General features: G+C 42.6%; 1 protein-coding gene across 2 annotated transcripts in view; it reads left to right on the top strand.

Moving 5' to 3' along the window:
* LOC124777517 (sialin-like) overlaps nucleotides 1-14,088 on the top strand; it is a 433,945-nt gene that overhangs the window by 316,285 nt on the left and 103,572 nt on the right. The gene's annotated exons all lie outside the window — the stretch shown is intronic.

Genomic DNA, 14,088 nt, shown 5'->3' with positions numbered 1-14,088 from the left:
TAAGATTGAAACTTCAATACTGCACTGATTTGCCATCTTTCCACAGATTTATTTGTTAATAACAGCCACGTATACAAATCGAAACACGTCAAAGGTGAAAAAGATATTTTTCATAGGCAAGCACTAGTAAGAGGTACTCTGTCCGTTAAAAAATATCGACACAGTGTGTAATCAAGAGTGAGTATCGTAGGTCTGATTCATCTGACGGCATGGCCGTATATTTAGGGGACAAATACCAGATAAATTCAGTAGCATGAATATGTGTTAGCCCTTCCATTGAATGTCTACAGATTTTAGCCGAGATTTATATGCGGCGCGTCTGAAACATTTCCTCCTTTTATACAATACAGATCTGAAGCTGCTATGCTTATTTCAAAGTAGTCACTGTAGGCTACTTGTAGTCCTACCTAAGATGTGGAGAAAGATTAAAAATATTGTACCCGGAAGTAAAAACGAAAGAATTCCGCCCTTCAAAATATTTTAAAGTGTAGTAAAATTTGCTGTCCGTTTTTGCTACAATTTCGAAATTTTTTGGAACAGTTTCACTCCTGCTGCATCATCATCATCATCATCATCATCATAAGTCATTAAAAAGCAGTACGTCAAAGTGCAGTACAAAACCTAAAAATGAGGGTGGCTTTTTTCCATAAAAAAAACTGCGACCTATGAGCTGTTACTTGCTGCAAAAAGGCGAAATTGCCTTGCGTTTATCTCTTTAAAGCTTTAAATCAAGTTCATTTCAGTACCTATGAATCGCATGTGCAGCATTCATAACATCTTTATACGGAATCTGTTTGTACTAGAGATGTGACGACATTGAATTTTATGCATGGAGCTTACGAGCAGAGCCTCGCGTGACTTCGGAGGCAATGTTTGTTGGCGACAGAAATTCTCTTTTCGCGTTTGAATGCTCACTCCATAGCTATTTCTATTCTGATCTTCTTCCAAACGAAAGTACCGGGTGTTTCAAAATGAATATCGGAGTTTTACGGCTTTGTAGCGTTTATTACGTTCGCCTTACAATTATAAATAATATATCCAAGGAAAGAGCAACTCAAACAATTTTGCTTGTATTCCTCTGCGCATGCGCTCGCACTGTTTCCTGCGTCTTCCGTTAGAACACAGTCCAACACATACAGTCGCGACACTCCTGCTCAGTTTTGTTATACCATGCGACAGCAACGGTCCAAACGGCCAGCAAGCAACATTTTGAATACGATATTGGATGAGTGCGAAAAGTATCATTTATTCTGATTTGTAACATAGTTTGTACAACGAAGAGTTTATGTAGTGCCGTTAAAACCGACAATAACTAAAACTGGTACCACATTTGTGTTTCTTTAATTTCACAATGACCCTAGGAGGTATGAAATGGTACATTACAGAACAGTTAATTTATAATTCTCTTGTGACATTTTCTTTTAAGAACAAAAAATACTTAATAAACAGCACAAGACCTTTTGCAGATAGACTTTGTATAGCTGCTCAACAACGTGAAGTATCATTCATATTTCCAGTCAAATCAGTAAATATGGAACGCAAGAAACTTGTAACGAGCCAAGTAAGCCACCACAACTGTAGCAGAAGGGAAAACCACTCAGACTGTTGTTACACAACAAAGAAGAAACCAGTCCAGTACAGTTGCTACATCTGACAATGAGCCACAAACGGCAAGAATCTTCAATGTTCTCGCTTTTGAAGCAAAAATAGTTACATTACATAATATTCGTGCATTGTAAAATCGAGAGAAGCGTGATAATGTGCGAATCCAGACTTCACGCAAAATTGTTTGCTGTCAAGGAAACTGCCTGTTATAATAAGAACAGACAACTACGAACATGTTTCTCATGCATAAACCATGGGTTTACATTCTCTTGATTTCTGTGGTATAAGCTGTAATTATTCACACATCCAAAGTATTTTTTCATGAATAAGTTGTGGCTTATGCCACTGAATCAGCGAAATTCAGCTGTTTCTATATTTATTTCACGACAATTCCAGTCTCTCTATAATTTACTAATTCTTGGAACCCAAAACTGTAGTAAATGTTTCGTTGATTAAGAAGAAAATAATTGAAAACAAACGTTGATCTTACAGCTGCTTTCTCGCCGCTAGGGGCGCTAGTGTCATTCCAAATGTTAGACGGTAACAATTTTCACAGCAGTGAATATCGTGACTGTATGTGTTAAACTGTAGTTAGAAAAGCCTAATACCAAAGATGACGACTGGTGAACAGAATGCTTTTTGTTCAAATGGCTCTGAGCACTATGGGACTTAACATCTGAAGTCATCAGTCCCCTAGAACTTAGAACTACTTAAACATAACTAACCTAAGGACACCTCACACACCCATGCCCGAGGCAGGATTCGAACCTGCGACCGTAGCGGTCGCGCGGTTCCAACCTGAAGCGCCTAGAACCGCTCGGCCACACTGGCCGGCGCTTTTTGTGTTGTACGGTTTGCGAGGGCTGAATCTGTTGTTACAGGGCAACGTACGTTCCGTACTAAGTTCCATTGCAATCCTCCAATGGGTTATAACATCTGTAGATGGTATCATCATGTCTTTGCAAAGGAAAGGGTACGGGACGACCAGGAGTGACTGAAGAGCGTGTTGAACTGGTGAGAGAGTCTTTCACGAGTAACCCCAAGAAATAAGTTCTGAAGGCTAGTCGTGAATTAGCAGTCCCAATGATGTCTGTGTGGGGACTTATAAGGAGGCGCTTACAACTACACTATGAGGTCAAAAGTATCCAGACACCCGCAAAAACATACGTTTTTCATATTAGGTGCATTGTGTTGCCACCTACTGCCAGGTACTATATATCAACGCCCTCAGTAGTCATTAAACATATTGAGAGAGCAGAATGGGGCACACAGCGGAACTCACGGACTTCGAACGTGGTAAGGTGATTGAGTGTCACTTGTGTGATACGTCTGTACCCGAGATTTCCACACTCCTAAACATCCCCAGGTTCACTGTCCCCAATGTGATAGAGAAGTGGAAACGTGAAGGGACACGTACAGCTCAAGAGCGTACATGCCGATCTCTTCTGTTGACTGACAGACCGCCGACAGTTGAAGAGGATAGTAGTGTGTAATAGGCAGACATTTGTCCAGACCATCACACAGGAATTCCAAATTGCATCGAGATCCACTGCAAGTACTATGACAGTTAGGCAGGAGGTGAGAAAACTTGGATTTCATTGCCAAGGAGCTGCTCATAAGCCATACATCACGCCGGTAAGTGCCAAACGACGCCTCGCTTGGGGAAAGGAGCATAAACATTAGACAATTGAACAGTTGAAAAACGTTGTGTGGAGTGACGAATCATAGTACACATTGTTGCGATCCGATGGCAGGGTGTGCGTGTGGCGAATGCCCGGTGAACGTCATCTACCAGCGTGTGTAGTGCCAACAGTAAAATTCGGAGGCGGTGGTGTTACGGTGTGGTCGTGTTTTTCAAAAAAATGGCTCTGAGCACTATGGGACTTAACATCTGAGGTCATCAGTCCCCTAGAACTTAGAACTACTTAAACCTAACTAACCTAAGGACATCACACACATCCATGCCCGAGGCAGGATTCGAACCTGCGGCCATAGCGGTCGCGCGGTTCCAGACTGACGTGCCTAGAACCGCTCGGCTTCACCGGCCGGCGTGTGTTTTTCATGGAAGGGGCATACACCCCTTGTTGTTTTGCGTGGACTATCACAGCACAGGCCTTCACTGACGTTTTATGCACCTTCTTGCTTCCCACTGTTGAAGAGCAATTCGGAGATGGCGATTGTATCTTTTAACACGGTCGAGCACGTGTTCATAATGCAAGGCGTTTAGCGTTGTGGTTACACGACAATAACATCCCTGTAATGGACTGGCCTGCACAGAGTCCTGACATGAATCCTATAGAACACCTTTGGGGCGTTTTGGAACGCAGGCTTCGAGCCAGGCCTCACCGACTGGTATCGATACCTCCCTCATTGCAGCACTCCGAGATTAATGGGATGCCATTCCCCAAGAAACTTTCCAGCACCTGACTGAACGTATGCCTGCGAGAGTGGAAGCTGTCATCAAGGCTAAGGGTGGGCCGACACCCTACTGAATTCCAGCACCGCCGATGGAGGGCGCGCCACGAACCTGTAAATCATTTTCAGCTAGGTGCCCGGATACTTTTGATCACATAATGTGTCTCCTTATTGTGGCAAACTCAAAAGCCTAGAGACTAAAATTTACGTTCCAACTTTGCAAACGAAATGTTGCTGCAACACAAGAAAGATTTTCTGTATCGCAACGTCTTCAGTGATGAATCGATATTTCACGTAAGTGGAAATGTAAACACACACACATCATATGTGCATCGGGGGATACCAATCCACACGACGTGGCGCGCTTGCAACGAGACTCCCTGTTTTTTTGCGCCATATCCTAGGGTAAAGTTTATGGGTCTTTCTTTTTCGGTGAAGTAACTGTAACTGGTGTTCCTATCTTGATGCGTTAGAACTATGGATCTTTCTTCAGTTGTAAAAAGCTAAACAGCAGACTTTGTCATCAAGACAGCGTCTTGCGTCAATAACATAACCCAGTAAGCTCAGTAATCGACTGAACAACGACGTTGTACCCGACTGCTGGATTGGCCGCAAGGGGCCGATGACACAGCTTGTTTCACATGGCCTCCATGTTCACATGATCTGACACCATGCGATTTTTACGTCTGGGGATTCATAAAGGATTATATACGTATGCCACCGCTACCAGCTGTTCTGCCCGGCTTAAAAAAGAGGTTTGCGGCAGTAGGAAGAACTCGTCCATCGATTCGATGTGTGTCGTCTGACGAATGGTGCTCACATTGAACATTTGCAAGAAAAACTGTTTGAGTTGTTTTTTCATTGGACGTATTATAATTGTAAGTTTCATGTAATAAATTCTGCAAAGCCTTAAAGTCCCAATATACGAGGGTCGTTCAATAGGTAATGCCCCACATTTTTCTAAAAAGCCGTTATTATACAAAGACAAACGTCCTTCTTGGTGCTTCACATTTGATGTTTATTCTGTGCGCTGGTGAAGTTTCGAACCGTTCTGGCAGATGGCAGAGCCGTAGTACAGCGTCAAAGTGGCGTCTACATACGACTCACGTTACAAGCAGCGTGCTGTTATTGAATTCTTGTGTGCAGAAAAAGAAACCGTGGTGAACACCTATAAACGTTTATTTGCAGTGTATGGCGATACTGCACTTGAGAGGAGTACAGTTGGGCCATGGGTAAAGAAAGTTGCAGCCTCAGGAATTGCAGAAACAGAGCTACATGATCAGCCACAGAAACAGAGCTCCATGATCAGCCACGCTCAGGACATCCTGCCACAGCCACTGCTCCAAACATGCTGAATCGTGCGGATGCCATTATTCGTGCCGACCGGCGCATTACAACTTGACAATTGGCTCTGCTGTTGTCGGTCAGCATTGGAAGTGCGTCTGCAATAATCGAGACTCTCGGATATTCAAAGTGGTGCTCACTATGGGTTCCACGAATGCTCACAGCGGACCACAAGATTCAAATAAAGGCCATTTCATCTGAATTTATGGAGCGCTTCGAGACCGACGGAGAGCCCTTTCTGTCACGGATCGTTAAGAGGGCGAAAGCTGCGTGCACCACATTGCGCAGGAAAAGTCATGCAGTAAAAACATGGCTACGCTTGCAGGACAGGAGCTTTTACCAGCAGAGAATACATGCTCTTCCACAACGGCGTACGGCCATAGAAAGTGATAGACACTACGTAGAAAAGTAGAACTTGACAGCCGGCCATTGTGACCGAGCGCTTCTAGGTGCTTCAGTCCGGAACCGCGCTGCTGCTACGGACGCAGGTTCGAATCCTGCCTTGGGAATGGATGTGTGTGATGTCCTTAGGTTAGGTTTAAGTAGTTCTAAGTCTAGGGGACTGATGACCTCAGATGTTATGTCCCATAGCGCTTAGAGCCATTTTGAACAAGACATGTTGATGTATATTGTCACCAAATTCTGACTCTTGAACAATAAATACGGTCTGAGAAAGAAATGTGGGGCATTACTTATTGAACGACCCTCCTACATTTTGAAACATCCGTTATGTAATTGTAAGCTAGGTACCTTTGAAGGCTAAAAGGAACCAGAATGAGATTTTCACTCTGCAGCGGAGTGTGCGCTGATATGAAACTTCCTGGCAGATTAAAACTGTGTGCCGGACCGGGACTCGAACTCGGGACCTTTGCCTTTCGCGGGCACGTGGTCTACCAACTGAGCTACCCAAGCACGACTCACGCCCCGTCCTCGCCTCCTGCCTTCCAAACTTTACGGAAGCTCTCCTTGCAGAACTGCACTCCTGAAAGAAAGGATATTGCGGAGACATGGCTAAAAGGAACAATGCAAATTTTGCGAATAGAGCGGATGAGTTGCGACCTCTGTGCCGTTCCAACATTCGTTCGGCCACGTGTAGGGCGCGTGCAGTGGAGGTCGCTGTGGTTTCACTTCCAGGCCGTGGTATACACGATTGTGAAAGAAAGAGGCGGCAGAGAAGCTAGCGGGCACGTGGATGGCAGCGACCGCGGCGTCAGACGGGTGAGTATTATGTAAAGCGGCGTTTGACACGGCCGCGGCCGCGAGGCCATATCGGGCCGTGGCGCTGACCGGCCGCGACCGACTAAACTCGCCGGGTCTTGTGTCCAGCGCCAAACGAGAAGGGGGCAGCAAGCTGGGAATTGTGGCTTTGCACCTAACAAGTGCGTTACCTACAGCTTTGATACGTTTGTAGATATTCTTTCGGATTCATGTAGGGGAGTCGTTTATGCGGTCATTAATTACAGTCGAAATTCTTGACAACAAAAATGGACTGTAAGAGTTCAGATATTCAGTTATTCCACAAGATAATGTTAACGATATTTCCGGTTTGCGATGTTTTTGTTCTACGATCAAGCCTAATATAAAGTTACATTTTCTATGATATTATTTGTTATATATACAGCGTGGACCATTGATCGTGACCGGGTCAAATATCTCACGAAATAAGCGTCACATCGAAAAAACTACAAAGGACGAAACTTGTCTAGCTTGAAGGGAGAAACCAGATGGCGCTATGGTTGGCCCGCTAGATGGCACTGCCATCTGTTAAACGGATAATAACTGCGTTTTTTAAATAGCAACTCCATTTTTTGTTACGTATCCGTGTAGTACGTAAAGAAATATGAATGTTTTAGTTGGACCACTTTTTTCGCTTTGTGATAGATGACGCTGTCATAGTCACAAACATACGGCACACAATTTTAGACGAACAGTTGGTAACAGGCAGGTTTTTTTAAATTAAAATACAGAACGTAGGTACGTTTGAACATTTTATTTCGGTTTTTCCAATGTGATACACGTACCTTTCTGAACTTATCATTTCTGAGAACGGATGCTGTTACAGCGTGATTACCTGTATATACCACATTAATGCAAGAAATGCTCAAAATAATGTCCTTCAACCTCAATGCATTTGGCAATACGTGTAACGACATTCCTCTCAACACCGACGTTTTTGAGATTCCCGATTCTCGCGCAATTTGTCTGCTACTGATGTGCGGATTAGCTGCGACAACAGCTAAAACTCCTACATGGGCATCATCATTTGTTGCAGGTCGTGGTTGACGTTTCACATGTGGCTGAACACTTCCTGTTTCCTTAAATAACGTAACTATCCGACGCACGGACCGGACACTTGAATGATGTCGTCCAGGATACCGAGCAGCATACATAGCACACGCGCGTTGGGCATTTTGATCACGATAGCCATACATCAACACGATACCCACCTTTTCCGCAATTGGTAAGCTGTCCATTTTAACACGGGTAATGTATCACGAAGCAAATGCCGTCCGCAATGGCGGAATGTTACGTGATGCCACGTACTTATAAGTTTGTGACTATTACAGCGCTATCTATCACAAAGCGAAAGAAGTGGTCCAACTAAAACATTCATCTTTGCGTACTTCACGAATATGTAATAAAAAAATGGGGGTTCCTATTTTAAAAAAACGCAGTTGATATCCGTTTGACCTATGGCAGCGCCATCTAGCGGGCCAACCACAGCGCCATCTGGTTTCCACCTTCAATCTACTAGACGAGTATAGTTCTTTGTAGTTTTTTTGTTTGATGCTTATTTCGTGAGGTATTTGGCCCGGTCATTATCAATGTACCACCCTGTATATTTTAGTTCTATCACTGTCACTCTAACATTTTAATTCGTACTAATCATTACTTCGCAACTTTATCACCTATCATATTGTTGCAACATTACGTACACTGCATAACAAATCCAATAGGAGTAGTAGTAATATTTCATTGTCCTATTTCTACTACTATCATATAGATGATACTTACTGAGCCGGCCGATGTGACCGAGCGGTTCTAGGCGCTCCAGCCTGAAACCGCGCGACCCCTACGGTCGCAGGTTCGAATCTTGCCTCGGGCATGGATGTGTGTGATGTCGTTAGGTTAGTTAGGTTTAAGTAGTTCTAAGTTCTAGGGAACTGATGACCTCAGATGTAAGTCCCATAGTGATTGGAGCCATTTGAACTTACTGAAGTTATTAATGGCGATAGGAGGGCGTGCTGAAAGGTAATGCCTCCGAATTTCTTATGTATAAACTCCTGAAGCTTTTTAAATAAAACAAACTTTATTAACATTTTACATCTTCACTCTTCATGTCTACATATTTGCAGCCCTCTGCCCGCTAGAGGGCCCCGAAGTGTAGCACGTAACACGGCAGTGTGTATCGTAACTATGTCGTTATGTGAGAAACTGTATGCTATACTAGAATTCGAAGAGTTCTACCAGGCTTGGAGCACCTTTTCTTTACGCATGACAATACCAGACCACACATGACCGCTGCGACGTCTGCAGCAATCTGGCGCCGTGGATTCAGTCATGGGTCATCTGCAATGCAGTGCCGACTTGACCCCCACCCAGTTTTTACCTGTTTGCAAACTCAAATAAAAACTTCGAGGACTTTACTTTGATAGTGATGAAGTGGTGCAAACAGAGGTGAGGTTGAGATTCCGTCAGCAGTCAAACATTCTACAGTGACAGTATCAACGAACCGGTCTCTAGTTAGGAAAAATGTTTTCGTGATCAGGCTGCCTGTGTTGAGAAATAAATATGTGAACATGAAGAATAAAGATGTAGAATGTTAATAACGTTTGTTTTATTTAAAAAACTTTGAGTTTTTACATAATAAATTCTGAAACATTACTCTTCCGCTTATATACCGACATTTATTTTAACAATTAATTCTCTGTCCGTAAAGGTAGCGTGGACTGTGCAAGTTCTGAGCCATTATAGACTCATGGGCTTTTCAAGCAAATAGCAAGCAAAGTTAAATGGAAATGAGCATTTGGCGTCATTGGCCGGGAGGCCCCTTGCGGGGCAGATCCGGCCGCATTGGTGCAGGTCTTATTACATTCGACGCCACATTGGGCGACCTGCGCGCCGGATGGGGATGAAATGATGATGAAGACAGCACAACACCAGGTCCCTGAGCGGAGAAAATCCCCGACCCCGCCGGGAATCTAACCCGGGCCCGTAGGACGGCAATCCGTCACGCTTACCACTTTTTATTTTATTTTTTTAATTGTCCTCATTTTGTTAGATTTTGTTAGTTGCATTTGTTCGGTGGGGATGTCCCATGACACCCGTTCAAGTTGAGGGTTGAGCCGTTAACTCAGTTTTTTTTTTTTTTTTTTTTTTTTTTACAGAGGGTAGCTAACCCTCTGACCAAACACGCACCCAGACGCGTTTGGCTTTATTTCAAGGCGTCTTCAGTGGGTATCCTGAAATATTACATGATTATTCATTTGCACCCTTAAGCTATAGATTTAGAAGAGTTCTTGGAAGTTTTTTTTTCTAAAATGGAAAGACACTTACAGATCAGCATCCAATTCATTATTTTGCAGATGTTAGAAAGCTGTTTGGCTTGGAAATAATGAATTAGACTCTGATGTGTAAGTACCTTTCCATTTATTATAAAAACGTCAAAGAACGCTCCTAAATATATAACCTCTGTGTCTAAATGAATAAATCATAATATTTCAGGTCAACCACTGACGATGCCTTGTAAATAAAGCGAAATGCTTCTGGGAGCGCAAATAAAATAAACAAAATCAATGCGCTTTTTTTAAAAACTACTGCTATTTGTATTTTATTCTGGGATAAGAAATATGAAAGCCTAGTGTATGTGTAAGTGTAATTACTGATGTATTTCTCTAAAAAGACTTTTCATCAAATTGTAAGTTTGCTGATCATTTTTTTAAAAATGCAGCTAAGATGGAAAAAATAAATTTGTCTCTTTTTTATCGTTGTTACTTACAACGCAGTCCAAATTATGTTTGCTGATATATTTCATTCCACTGAGCGGAACTAACTGGCATGCGAACATTCCTTTTCTTCAAAATTCTGTCAGTGAAACAAAGTAAAAACCCAAGGGAAGTCGTCGTTAAGAAACAGAGCAATTGTTGGATGCCGCTCAGAAGAACATCTTCTTGACAGTTTTTCATAAAGTGAAATACCTATGGGGTGAGTAGAGCGTTTCGCGTATGCTCCCAACATCAAACCAGAATGGTCACGTGACGTACGTATAAAGCTGTGTTTCCGTGTTGAACTAAGACTGAAATTTAATTACCGTACTTATTTACCCTGCTTTTACATATTTATTTATTAGTAACAGCAGTGGTGAGTAATTGTTGTTCCTCGATGCAAATATAAATACGCTAAAGGAGAAAAAATTATAGGTCTAATTATAGTTATGATACCTATAAGACGTGCTTCGTGTGTTCAAAAATATCAAGACATAGTTTAATAAAGAATTAATACCATAGGGTTAATTTACGCACATACATATTTACGAGGCAAAAGCTACATACATTCAGTGTTGTAAGACTAGTCTGCCAGTGAATACATTGAATATATACACATTTCGAGCAGTTTTTATATGCGGCACTCTGTCGTTACCTCCAGATTACGCACATCTACTTTGCTTATTTTAAGGTAATCACAGTAGGAGAATATATTAATAGTACGTCTGTCTGGGAAAATTTCCCGAAAAATAAACGTAGAATTAACTTATGGTACCATAAAGAAAAATAAAATAAATTCGTCATTAAAAATTCTTGTTGTGTAATAAATCCCAAATTTACTGCATATCATAGCTCCAAGTTCAGTGTTTCTTTTTCGTGACTCTTCTACCTTGGTGTACTGGTAAGCCATACCACAATGCTGCCGCAGAATTGCGGCAGTACGACCAAGTGGAGTACAAAGCCTCTGGAAAATAGCAGTATCTATCTTTTCCCATAGCGAAACAATTAGCGACGTGTGATCTGTGAATACCCTTGCATTAGTTCTTAAAAGCTCTAAGGAAAGTTGATTTCGGATATCGAATGTTAAGTAATTAAGATTGTATGAAACGCGTTTACGAAAAACTGTACTATGTAATGACATTCAAAATCAGCTGAACGCTTATGGACGAAACTTATACCGCGCCATAGCGACGTGACTTCTGGAGTCGAGGTCTCTTTGTGACAAAATCAGCGCAGCAGAGTGCTCCCTGCGTAGATATTTGCACTGCGTGCGATTTTCGGTCTGCGTGACAGGCGTAACGGTGAGCGTAGTGGACACCAACATCAGTCGACCGCACCACTTGTTAGCTCCACATGAAGACAAAAAACAACAACCCCCCCTAAATCAATCCTTATGAAAGCAGAAATTACATGTGCTAAATTTGCTGTGCATTAAAAGGCCAAATGTATTAACTTCTAATAATACAATGAATTATAAAACGTAAGGAAAAAGGGACATTACGTGTAATTGCGTAAGCGGTAGGGGTATGAGTGTTAGTGTCAGCTTTCCCACTAGCCTTGATCGACAGGCACAGCGTAGTTTTAAAACAATACCGGCTACGATCTGGCGATATTCTTGTTTCACCTTGAATGTGGTATCACGCCAGAGCTACTGACAAAGATATGCTACTGAACTGACCGTAAATAACTACCACTGTTGTTCCGCAGGTGCGTTGTTATCCACTCTCAGAAAGTTCACACTGAAAATGTTCCAGCACTTTCGACAGCAGCAAGAGATCGCTGCAAAAATTTCTGACTTCAAGAAATCCGGTAGCAAACCTGTCTATCAGAGAAAGCCAGAGAGAAATTGCTTTTCGTACTGCAGTACAGTTTTCTCATAGTGTACAGATGCATACCACTTTTCATAGACAGCGTTCTCAACGACTGGGGCAACAGTTTTGCTCTGGATGGCTGTTTTTTCCACTTTAATAAATTCTCCATACTCTGGCTACATTCGGTTCTATTTGTGGGTTGCACTCACTTTTGCCACTACTACCGCACAAATCGCAGAAAATTCGGAATGGGCCATTACAGCATGTTATTTCGTAACCACACTACTTAACACAATTCGGTCAGAGTCATTATATGCTGCCTCTTAGAACCAGATAAGGAACGTAATTTTTCAAGTGGTAGTCCTCATGAGCCAGGTCCGAAAATAATCGTTCCATCCGTGCGTATCACACTGCCACTTGATACCTCGATAGTAAACAGCCGTACGCGAGGTTTCTCTAATACACAGGGTGGCCAAAAACTACCTTTACCCTCTATAATAAATAAAATAAACCCCTAGACTTAAATAAACAATATGGACGGCGTTGTTTAGAGGTTTTTCCGTGAGACATGAACCATCGCTTGTCCATAGAATCAGTCTTTCAGAAAATCTACTCACCTTGTTAAGTTTTTTCTAAAGGGCTGATAATATTGACAGGAAGAAAGGGCGTAGTAGATCGTTTGCGGACAGTGTTTGGTAACAAAAACAAAAAGGGCAACCAAACGACTGATCAGGTTGCACGCAATAGTCGAATTTTATTCGCCTACTTTGCACCTTTTCTTGTAATGTCGAAACTGCTTGATTCTTTAGCTGACGTGATAGTGCCACACACTTCACTGAAGTGGCACTGGAAAGTCACAGTGAAACTAATTGTATACGGCGTACAGAGGTTGTCTCGCATTCCGAAATCTCGTCACAAGTTATTAGCTTTGCACCACCATGTATGGTGTTCCAGCATGCGTAAAATTCAGACCAGGAATAGACTGAATGATGTTCCTGTGTGTAGTAAGTGACTCATTATAAGGAATGGTTTTGTTCGGTCGTTTATTAGGTTTCTTACTATATAGGAACGGTCCCGTGCACTACGTGACACGCACGCACATTACTTATAGCTAAAACAGATCGACATGCCGTCATAGTTTGTTTGCAAACTTCAGACGTGCCTGACAATCCGTTCGAGCATCAAGGTTGAGAATGGAGCGTGACGCATTCATCTGTTGTTCGGTGCGGCTGAAATTCCGTGTTCCGGGACCGTTTGAGCGTCAAAGTTTCTGTTCTGAGACAGAAAGCGATCATGTGTATAACGTAGTACCCCACAGTCACGTACGAGTTGGTTCGACAATTGAAGGATTTCTGCTCCTTATTAGGATCTCGGAAGTTGGCAGCAGTGAGAGTAACCAACAGGCTCATCCACCTGTATACAGGGTTGTCAGAAACAGTGTGAAAAGCTCGTAAGGGTGTTTCGCAGCGGAGGCTGTGCTGACAAGTAATTGTTAAGAAAAAAAAATACTGAACATTGCGCCGTTTCCGAGTTGTCTAGCACTGAAGTTAGCCAGTCAGATCGTCGCGTGCGCAAATATAAGTAGCCTGCCAGAGGTGGGGTCGCCAAACGTGTTCTTCGTTTGGTTTCCTCAAACCAAACAAAAATGGCTTTTGCTCGTCTGCCTTAAATTCATCACTTCCGAAAAAGGCACATTTTAACTGGTAATGAGGATTTCAACAAGTGGTAAATCACGGACCCACAAATATCTATGCATTACCGCATTCTACCACGAGTGGGTGCTCGAATTTGCGCGCGCGACAACCTGACCAGCTAACATCAGTACTAATGAAATCGGAAACGGCGAAATGTACCAATTTTTTTTTGTTAACAGTTATTTCTCAGCCTCCTATGCAACACCCTTACAAGCTTGCCGGCCGCGGTGGTCT

This window comes from Schistocerca piceifrons, chromosome 2 (assembly GCF_021461385.2).
Source record: "Schistocerca piceifrons isolate TAMUIC-IGC-003096 chromosome 2, iqSchPice1.1, whole genome shotgun sequence".
NCBI lineage: Eukaryota > Metazoa > Arthropoda > Insecta > Orthoptera > Acrididae > Schistocerca > Schistocerca piceifrons.
This window is presented reverse-complemented; position numbering and strand designations above follow the sequence as displayed.